The following is a 10,939-nucleotide window of genomic DNA, read 5'->3' as shown; positions in this document are numbered from 1 at the left end:
ATACTATAAGACATGTAGATCTGGTTCAATAAACAGGGCACTTTTATTTTTTTGTGTGCCTGTGCGATTTATTATACGCGTCATAAAGAAGGTATTAAAATCGTTATTCTATTTTTCTTATATTATTATAAATATAATATAATATAAAAACGTTTCGCCACCGCAGTATCAGAATTTTCTAAGGTCCCCCCTAATAATTATATATAAAAAATATGTATATATTACATATAAAAATTTTTATTGAAAATATTATCACATTCTAAACAAAAAAATTCCTGTCACTTGACACGAATGTAGTACTATACAAAGAATACCAAAGAATAAAATTTGTTTGTCTCGCAAAAGTAATTAATACTTTCCTTATCGGAGACAAATTAAAAATAATTAAACGTGTATTTTTGAAATATACGAAAAATCCCCAATTTAAGAGAAATGAATAAAAACATTCTTTTTAAATACATGGAATTTAAAATGCAATTAAAAACATTGCATTTCGATCGTAGTTCATCGTCTATATATGTACTAAATGAATATATACCTATATAGACGAGAGTTTTTTCATTGACGACGTTGAAAGGAGAAGAAGAAGAAGAAGAAGAAGAAGTGACACTTGAGAGATTTATGGAGATTCATGTAAAATGTATGCATATGAGTTTCGTTCGATGCAATGTTGAAGAGCGCAAGGGTTGTGGAGAGTTAAAGACTAATTTGAATCTTGAGGAGGTAATTAGTCAGTGCATAACTGCACCTTATACGAAGCACGTACGTCAGTTGCTAATTTGCTACTTTAAATCTGTCTTTACTCTATTCACATCGATTCTAACGTGTGCCCTTTAAATTCGTTATATTATTCTTCATATAAATATAATGTAGTAAAAAAATTTTTTTATTAGGTACTGATTCTAATAATTATTGGTTTGTTATTATTTACAATTATGGTAATTATTATTATTTATTATTATTATTATTATTATTTATTGACAATATATTTTTATTTCATTATCAAGACGTTCTTCTTTCTGTTTCAGAATTCTTACCAAATGGGTGAACAATAAAAGAGGGACTGGTTTAGAGGTTATGGCAACATTTCATACTAAGGGTAAGTTAATCATTGAAAGTGAGGTAATCAGGACGCAGCATAAAAAAGGTGTTAAAACCGTTATTCCACTATTTTTTTTCTACTCTAAAGAAGTGTAGAAAATCAAGACGCAACCAAAAATTGTATCAAAACCGTTATTCTACTATATTTTCTACTATTTCTAACTTGAAGGTTTTTATAATTATAGTAGGATTTAAAATTAGGATTCAAAAAAGGGTACATTAAAACCGTTATTCTACTATTGCCTTCTAACTTCAAGGATTTTAAAATTAGGATTTAAAATTAAGATACAGAAAAGGGCATTTAAACCGTAATTCTACCATTTTCTTCTAAAACTTTTAAAGATTTTAAAATTAGGATACAACAAAGTGTATTAAAACCGTTATTCTACTATTTCCGTCTAAATTGAAGGATTTTTAAAATTAGGATGCAGCATAAAAGTTGTATTTAAACCGTTATTCTACTATGCATTAAAATTTACAAAAATAATATAAAGATTTTTCTTTTTTGAATATTTTTTTCAAAGTGCCTCTTTCTTTGTATGTCAGTGTCTCTCAGTGTTTATGGGAGGAAGAACATATTTAGTATGCCTGTGAAACAATAATTTCTTAACTCTTTTACTTATGAGGGCGAAAAGCACTTGAGAGACTATGAGAGAAAAAGAGAGTGAGAGAGTAAGTAGACCAACTACGTAAGTGGGGAAAGGTTTAGCTTGTAAGGCGGCTCCTTAAAAAATTCACCCCTAGTTGTAAAAGGGGTAGAGAAACGAAGATGACGATGAAAACGAAGAGACGGCTCTCTCGCATCTCTCGCAACCCTTTTCCTTACTTAAATCCAAATAAAGGTTGAGATTCTTGAGTCACCCCTCTCCGCAACTACTACCCCTTCTTCATTTTCGCATATATACACCCGTGCAGAAATCGCCACTTTTGTTCCCGATTACCGCCCTGGCCCCGGTCGGGTTTTCATGATCTGGCCCCGACTTCGTGGCCCCGACCAGGACCAGGCCGGGTTTGCCCAAGGATCTACAAACAGCGCACAATGGGATTTTTTTTACAATTTACTGTTCAAAACTGTCTACAGCCTACAATTCTTAACCGGTTTCAGTATTCTTTATTTTAAATTAAAGGCAAATAAATTCTTAAGACATCCCTTAAGGTCAATTTTTTAGTTCTTAATTGTTTATAATTTTTATTTTCAATCAAAGTTAACAAATTAATACAATTTTTCAAAAAAGGAGGCTTATTTTCTTATTCCGTTGCTGCATATGATCTGAATCAGTTCAAATTAATACAATATGACCACCACACAATTAATAAAACAGAAAGTAATTTATATCAATTGTTATAAACAGTATTAATTAACAAATAGTTAACTTTGATTTCTTTCCACTAAAAAATGTTTTTTTCACCTTTTCTTTTTAATTTAAGTTCATTTAAAGAATATTTGTCCTTTTTGATTATAAAATAACTTATTTAAATTGTTATAAACAATATTAATTAACAAATAGTTAACATTGATTCCTATTCCACTAAAAATTTTTTTTTCACATTTTCTTTTTAATTTAAGTCTATTTAAAGAATATTTGTCCTTTTTGATTAAAAAATAACTTATTTAAATTGTTATAAACAATATATTAAATAATAAATAGTTATGTAACTTACGTTCCTGTCCACCAAAAAAATTTTTTTCACATCTACTTTTTAATTTAAGTTCATTTTAAAAATATGTGTCCTTTTTGTTTAAAAAATAACTTATTTAAATGGTTACAAATAATATTAATTAACAAATAGTTAATTTTTGTTCCTTTCCACCAAAAATTTTTTTTTCACGTTTACTTTTTTATTTGGATAATGTTAAAAGACCACGGATATATAATATTAAATATTTAAATAAGTTATATTATAAGAAAAAAGACATATTAATATTTTTTATTGGAGAGGAATCAAAGTTAACTATTTGTTAATTAATGTTGTTTATGACAATTGAAATATATTACTTTATAGGTTTTTAATTGTCTGCTGGTAATATTGGATTAATTTGAACTGATTTAGAGCATGTGCAGTAACGGAATAAGAAAATAAACGTCCGTTTTTAAAAAATTGTGTTAATTTGTTAACTTTGATTGAAATTTGAAAATAAAAATTATAAACAATTAAAAACTCAAAAATTGGCCTCGAGGGATGTCTTAGGAATTTATTCTCCTTTAATTTAAAACAATAGGACAAACGCACCAATTATTTTTCACACTTAAATTGAAATTCCATGTTTAAGGCAAAAAAATAAATTATTATTAATTAATAATTTTTAGTATTATTGTGAATTATTAATAATAAAAATTTTTTTATTATTTTAAAAAATAGTTAAATTATAAATAATAGAGAATAAATAATTAAATTAATAATTTTTACCATATTATTATGATAAACATATTAATTTATATATATATATATAACATACATTTTTAATAATTTTTCTATAAATAAATATGATACAGTCAATTTATTATGATAATACTGTATATAACGGTCCCATGATTCAAAAGGAAGTTTAAGCGAGGTCGCTTCCAAGCTTGCGTGGCTTTGCGGTATGTGTATTTGACTTGCGTCCTCGAGGTCTAGGGTTCGATCCCCCGTGCGTGCGATATTTTTCCGTCTTAGTTTTAAGTGTTTTGTGTATAATTCTTAATAATGTTACATAAAGTATAGGTTTAAATAATTATTAACAATAATAATAATAAATTAGGCATTAATTTAAATAAGATAGTCTGTCTAAATTAATGAAAGAAAATAAGAAAAATATTTTTTTTAAAAACTTAGTTCAATAAAAGCAATTCTAATAATTATTTACATTTTTAATGACATTCATAAAAGTTTATTTACTACAAAAATAATAATAATTATTAATATTGAAGTAAATACTCCCCATGCTTTAATAATCAAATAACGAGCTTTAATATAATAAAATGCAGTCAGTATTGGATTTCTACCTGGGTAGCGAAAAGATCGGGGGAAATCCCATGGCCCCGACCGGGTCCCGACAGGGCGGACAGATCGGGCAAAGTGCCATGGCCCCGGTCGGTTTTAGTGTTTCAACCAGACCGGGGCCAGGTCGGGTTGCCAGATCGGGGCCCGGTTTGTCCCGATCTGGCCCCGATCTGGCCCCGGTCAAAATTTCTGCACGGGCATACTAACACAAAACTCAAGGCGGCGGCATCTCAACCCCCGAATCGGACCCGGTTTCTCTCTCTCTCTCTCGTCTTCTTCTCTCTTATTTTCTCCTTCCAGATTTTCCCTCTCTTTCCCTCCTTCTTTTCACTCTTTCCCTCTTATCTCACTCTCATTTTGCTCATTCCTTAAAATTGTCCTCTCTTTCTCTAACCTTGTACGACGTCTTTTTTAGTCTCTCTCTCTCTCTCATTTTAAGGGAGAGCGTCTCGTTCGTCTATACATTTTCCATCTTCGTTCGGCCGGCGTCCTGTGCGTGTGTATACTATATATGTACCTATACGTCTCTCTTTCTTCATCTCTCTCTTTCGCTCTTTTTCTCTTTCTCGGACTCGAGACAAGAAGAGAGAGAAATATTTCTCTGTCTCTCTCTCTCTCTCCTTGTCTCGAGTCCGCGCGCTCTTTCCTCCTCTCGGTAACGAGAGGAGAAACACCCTCGCTACTTTTAATCGACCCGCGCTTTCTTCTGCTTATACATACCTAGCCAACGCCATGCCATTCCACCCTCTCTCTCTCTCTCTCACTCCTGATACCCTCATGCTCATCTCCATCCCCGTGGACCACCTTCAAGCAACCCTCCTTTCGCCTTACCTCTCATCTTTACCACCGACGTATATAAGTAAGGGCGTTGTCTTTTCTAGTGTCCTTCTCCAAACCTCTTGATGAATTGCCGACCGTCACAACTCACGAATTTTTGGCAGCTTTTCATTCGAGTTCCTCGTGCGAAAGGTTCTACACAACTAAAGGAGAGAGTAGACTCTTGAGGCATTTTTTTTTTCTCTCAATTTCTCCTCTTCTTTTTTTTTTATTATTTTCTTATATAGAAATTATCAAAAGATGTCTCAACCGCATAGTAGACTATTATATTCGGTTATACTTAAGACAGTTTTTAAAACTTGAGATTTTTCAATGCAAGTATATATATATATAAAATGGTGAAGAAAAAATATTTTTTCGCTAAAGATCAATGTATAGAATATCCAGTGTTAATTATAACTTTAACGGAAAAATAAATTTATTCACTGGAAAAACATTTATTGAAGAGGTAAAAAAGTTTGTTTTGTTGCATTTTATAACACTTTTTTTAACATACTGTTATGTTATAGAAAAAGTAAATAAAAAAATCCAGAAGACATTGTTTTTTAAAAATTATCAAGTTTACCAAGAAGCTTATCAGATTGATACTATATATATAGAAACTATAAAATTGATACTATATAGAAACTATCAAATTGCTCCTAACAGTAATAAATAGGGGATGAGTGTGTCCAGTTGTGAGACAGTCGATTTTTTTTAACAGACAAAATATTAAAAAGCCGATTGCGTTTATATAAAAACATTTCTTTTTATATGAGCCAACTTATTTTTTCTCTCTTTATCCGTTTAAAATAGGGGAGTGTGTCCAGTTGTGAGACACCTCCATCAGTTATGAGACAGTCGATTTTTTTTTAACACGCAATAATAATATATATTATTAATATATTTAATTATTTCTACTAAACATAACATATAAAACGTTATGTCAAACTTTTTTAATTTTAGCAATTTTTAATAAGTGTCTCACAACTGGACACATTTTTTTATCGTTAACAAAAACGATGTGCTCGGAAAATTGATCATAATTTTTTTTTGAGTCCATCTGAACACTACACTTTCTTTGAATAAAAGTTGCGTATTTAAGTTACTTTTCGAACGATATATATTTAATTTACAATTTCGTTTATCCATTTAAAATTGTTGGGTCAAAAACAAAACCCGTCTCATACCTAATATAGACACTCCCCTTTATTTAATATTAAAAATTAATATACATTAATAATCATAAGTAATATATTTATACAAAAAATATAAATAATATAAAATATAGTATAAAAAATATAAATAATATAAAATATAGTACAAAAAATATAAATAATGTAAATTTAATAATTTAATAATTAAATTTTGATTAAATACATTTATTGTGTTAAAAATAATATTAAAAAAATCTAGCGTAAATTTTTATTTAATTAAATTAATCAAAATCAGTTATAACGATGTTTCAGTTATTGTAATTTAAGAAAATTTTATAATTTTTAATTTCGTGTTGTTTTTATTTCTCTTTTTTTTATTTAAATTCAGATTTAAAAGAATATGTTTATCACGAGGTGTGTATATATAATCAATTTGTGAATTTTTTTTTTCTCAGTGTATATAAAAGTTAACGATTGTAAGTAATGAAAAGTTTGCCGCAGAGAAGAAAAGTTACAAAAAAATAAAAAAATTTTACAAAGTTGAGATGAAGACTTAAAAGTTTTAAACGTTTTGCGTAAACATAATTTTTTCTTCTCACATAAATAATAATTTTCATGAATCACATTGTTGATAATGTGGAGAAATGAAATTTTATTTATTACGTGAAGATAGAAATAAATAGATTTCTATTTTCACTCTAGAATTAATAAATAATAATTTATTAATAACAAAGTTAACAAAATGGAGAATTCAAATTGTCAAGATTAAAAATGTCGAAAATTATCTCTTCAAATATATCTTTTAAGTTTCTGTTTAAAAATTATAATTTTAACAAGTTTCTGTTAATTTTTTTATAGAAATTCCGTGTCTTATATATAAGATTATTTTGCAGAAAAGTTTATTTTACGTTACAGAAGATTATTTCCGATTTGCTTAATGGTTTTGCAATTGATTTTAATTACGTACAAGCTTTCTATAAGTATAGAAAAATATATTTTTTCACTCTAGATTCTTTTTCTATAACTAATTTTTTGAAAATAATTTTTCGAAGTTAAATTTTTACATCAGTGTTTCTAAGGATATAAAATTAAGACACAAAACGTTGCTACGTTTTGATTCGTATTTTGTCTCAATTTTATATCTTTAGAAAAACTGTGATTTTCTGTATTGGAAAAAATGTACAGATTTTTTTGTGTATAAAAATAAATTAATAATTAATAACAATTTTTTTTCTATTGTATGAAAAGTTGAGAAACTATTTTGATAATTTCAATTTAAACTGCAATTCGAACTATATACATAAAAAATTCGAAATGAAATTTTCAAATCGAGTATATGTAATAAAATACGGAAAAGAGAAGCTCTTCGATGAGATTAAAAATAAATCTCCAGTGACTTTGGCAATAAAGGGTTCATGCATATATACCTATATTGTTGTTTCTGTATTTTGCTTTGTGAAAGATTGCACGGTCCCACGATCTGATGTATAAAATGCATTCATTGTTATGCATATCGGTTGCGGTTTATAGTAAAAGTTTTCAAATTTATAAGCTTCACACAACACATTTCTAGTAACATTCAACTTTTCCTGAAAACTTATATTTTATAAAACACTATGACAGAGGGAAAAATCTCCTTTTCTTCATTTAAGTTCAAAATTTTTTTTCTTTTTCCAAAAAATTCAAGATCTTTTCATTTTCGATACTTTTTGGAAAAATAACAAATTTTTTCTCTGAAAAGAAAATTATTCCATTTCAAATAATTATAGTAGATTTTACTTTTATTTTAAAAGAAAAAGTTTACGGAATCAATTTAAAGGTTTACCATAGTTAAATTGAGTTTTTTTGGTTCATTTTCGAAAGACTTGAAGGGAGGAAAAAATTTTTAAGTTTATATATTTTGTATATATATATATATATAGATAAAATAAGATGTTTAATGCTTCAGCGCGTAACAATGCCGTAACAACAATAACAATTCCAAACCGTTTACTTTCCCGAAAGACTTGAGAGCTCAACTATTCCGATAGACAAAAAAAAAAGTAGAAAAAAAATTGAGTGCAGGTGCAGAGTTCAGATGGAAGAACTGCCTATGTGTAAGGATAGTTTCGCGGTTTATGGCCGATTACCTTGGAGCTCGTATAACGTCCTGCAAACGTACATGCGAAATATGCATATATACATACACTCCTAATACAATATATGCCTCAACTACACCCACTATATATTATTTTAACCAAAGACGGTAGCAAATTTTCTTCCCACTCAAATCTGCATTTCATTTGTTCACTTCTCTGTATGTGTTGTTAAGTTCAAATACATTTTTTTAGCAAATATAAACATATAAGAATTTTTTTGTTTTTAAACATTTTTATTTATAATAATTATTGTATTGTAGATAATAATAATATAAATACAATAATTATTAATTGACCAATTTTTTTCAGTTCTTTTAATTTCATTTCATTTCATTAATTTAATTTAATATCAATTTGTTTGAATTTATATAAAGTTTGAGTAAGAAACTTTTTTTAAATAAGAATATACATTTCAAGGAATAAAAATTGAAACTTTGGTAAAATAATATTGACACATATTCTTTAAAGATAAGTGTATTTAAATAAATTTCCTCTCATATTGAATGGCGTTAAATTTAAAATACAAAGTATTCTTTTTTCTATGTAGCATATAATTTAATATACAAAGTAAAAAAATTTGTTTGTGTTGTGAATTTTTTATTTTTATTTCGAGTTTAAGAAAACTGTAATTTTGCTTTCAAAATTTTTTTTTTGTTCTTTATATTCTTTATTCAAATAATAGTAAATTCTTTTTTCCTCAATGATGAAAAATAAAATAACAGGAGTATAGTTTAAATTAAAGGAAAAATTCAATTTAAAAAAAAAATCCTAAATTGTGTGAAGACTTATAATGTGTATATAAAATTTTTGTACACAATAAGACATTTATAATACATTTCATGAACTCGCATGATCGTACTTGAAACATACTCCAAGTCAGTCAGTTAACTTCTCGGACCTTTCACTTCGTGGTCCAGAGAACACGGAGTGTCGTGGTTCACGATGGTTTCCCACAAGTGGGAGAGAGACCCCCATCAGATGCTACAGTTCGTTTTCAGTTACGCCCCATTCGTATAAGTACATGCCTATGTTCTCTAGACACTTTTTTCAATCATTTCTACTTTTTTTTTTACTTCTTCTCGCCTCTCCTTTTTTTTTGTTCAATTTAATTATTTCCAGATTTCAAGTCTATTGATTTGCCGAAAAAAGTGTCTTTTCTCCACTTGTTACAAATTTTACAGAAATAGAAGAATTTTTATGCAAGCGATGAGGAGAATTTTCAAAAATTACTTATTTTATTTGTTTTCAGGACGCAACCCAAAAAAAAAATTATATTAAAATCGTTATTCTACTATTTTTTCTACTTTGCAAAAATGTATAAAATCAAGAAGTAACCCAAAATGATATTATAAAATCGTTATTCTACTATTTTTTCTATACTTTACAAAAATGTAGAAAATCAAAACCCAACCGAAAAATATACACTATAAGATAATAAAATACATATTTATTCAATTATATTTAAATTTTCATTTGTTTATTTTTACTTTTTTCGAGATTTATACATAAATCTCGATATTAAAATTAGTAAAATAAACTAGACAAACAAAATGTTGAGAAAATAGATTAAAATTTTTATGGCCATAGTGTATATAGATTATATATACATAAACATATATATATAGATATAGAATTGTGACGCGATCAGTGAATCCAATCTGGAACGTAACGAATGATTTATCGCGATCCTGGCCGTGATAATCGATCTGCTTGAATTTATTGGATTTTCATTGCTTGGATACGATCGAAAGCAATATAAACGCGGTTAATACCCGTCGCAAGATAATGCCCAGGACTAAAACGTGAATTCTATAAGATGGATTTATTTCTTACTCCCGCAATATAAACTACATGATCGTTTTCTCGTGGTGCGCGCGGTAGAATTATATATATAAATAATTCTCGATATTGTTATTATCGCATCGTCAAAATATGTTTAGCATTAACGATAATCTCTTTCTCCCTCTCACTAAATTTATATATAAATACAGAAAGAGAGAGAGAGAGAGAGAGAAACAAACGTCAAATGATAAATGGTTCTGTTGAGTTAACCGGTAATCACGATTTTCAAATTTTTCAGATTATTCGAAAAAGCATTTAATAATATTCATATTTACTTATTTTGATTCTAGTATATACTATATGATTTTATTTTGTGTACATCTTGATATTATTAATTTTATAAAGGGAATATTTTTTTGTTTTAGAGCTCTATTGCAATGGACCAATATGGAATGGACTTAAAGATTTAGAGAACATTTCGCCCTAGGCCTAAAGGTAAGTTAATCAGCAGCATAAAAGTTGTTTTAAAAATACAGTTATTGTATACTCGAAAGTTAATTAATCTCTAATCGATTATCGATAGTAGTTGATAAAAAGAAATGTGAAAAATGTGATACACTTTCTTGGCTCATCAAGGTTTTCACTCTATTCCTGTTTTGCGATTTTACCGGCACTCTTGCAATTGGTTTTCCTTGGGCTGTAAAAATAAAAAAGAAATCTCGTAAGATGATGATGAGAGAGAGATGATAGAGAGAGAAAAAGAGAGAAAGAGAAGTAATAGACTATTTTAAGTAGGTAAAAGAAAAAAAAAAGGGATTGTAGTGGTGGGGAAAGAGAGTAAGATGGGCCAAAGAGTTATATACACTCTGTTCAATGAACGTGTCTATACAAGGTATAACAAAGATTTCCTTGAAATAAGGAACGCGTCCGTATGGCAAAACTATTGCTTGGTGTGCTCGG

The 10,939-nt window shown here is 28.2% G+C and overlaps 1 protein-coding gene across 1 annotated transcript in view; it reads left to right on the top strand.

The window, feature by feature from the left end:
• The first annotated feature begins 1,040 nt into the window (after positions 1-1,040).
• LOC122504763 (diacylglycerol lipase-beta-like) overlaps positions 1,041-10,939 on the top strand; it is a 97,441-nt gene continuing 87,542 nt past the window's right edge. Inside the window, exons 1-2 of the mRNA XM_043615998.1 lie at positions 1,041-1,099; positions 10,405-10,474. The gene's annotated coding sequence lies outside the window, so the exon portion shown is untranslated. The remainder of the gene's footprint in view (positions 1,100-10,404; positions 10,475-10,939) is intronic.

Source organism: Leptopilina heterotoma, unplaced genomic scaffold, assembly GCF_015476425.1.
Source record: "Leptopilina heterotoma isolate Lh14 unplaced genomic scaffold, ASM1547642v1 Lhet_314, whole genome shotgun sequence".
Classification (NCBI taxonomy): domain Eukaryota; kingdom Metazoa; phylum Arthropoda; class Insecta; order Hymenoptera; family Figitidae; genus Leptopilina; species Leptopilina heterotoma.
This window is presented reverse-complemented; position numbering and strand designations above follow the sequence as displayed.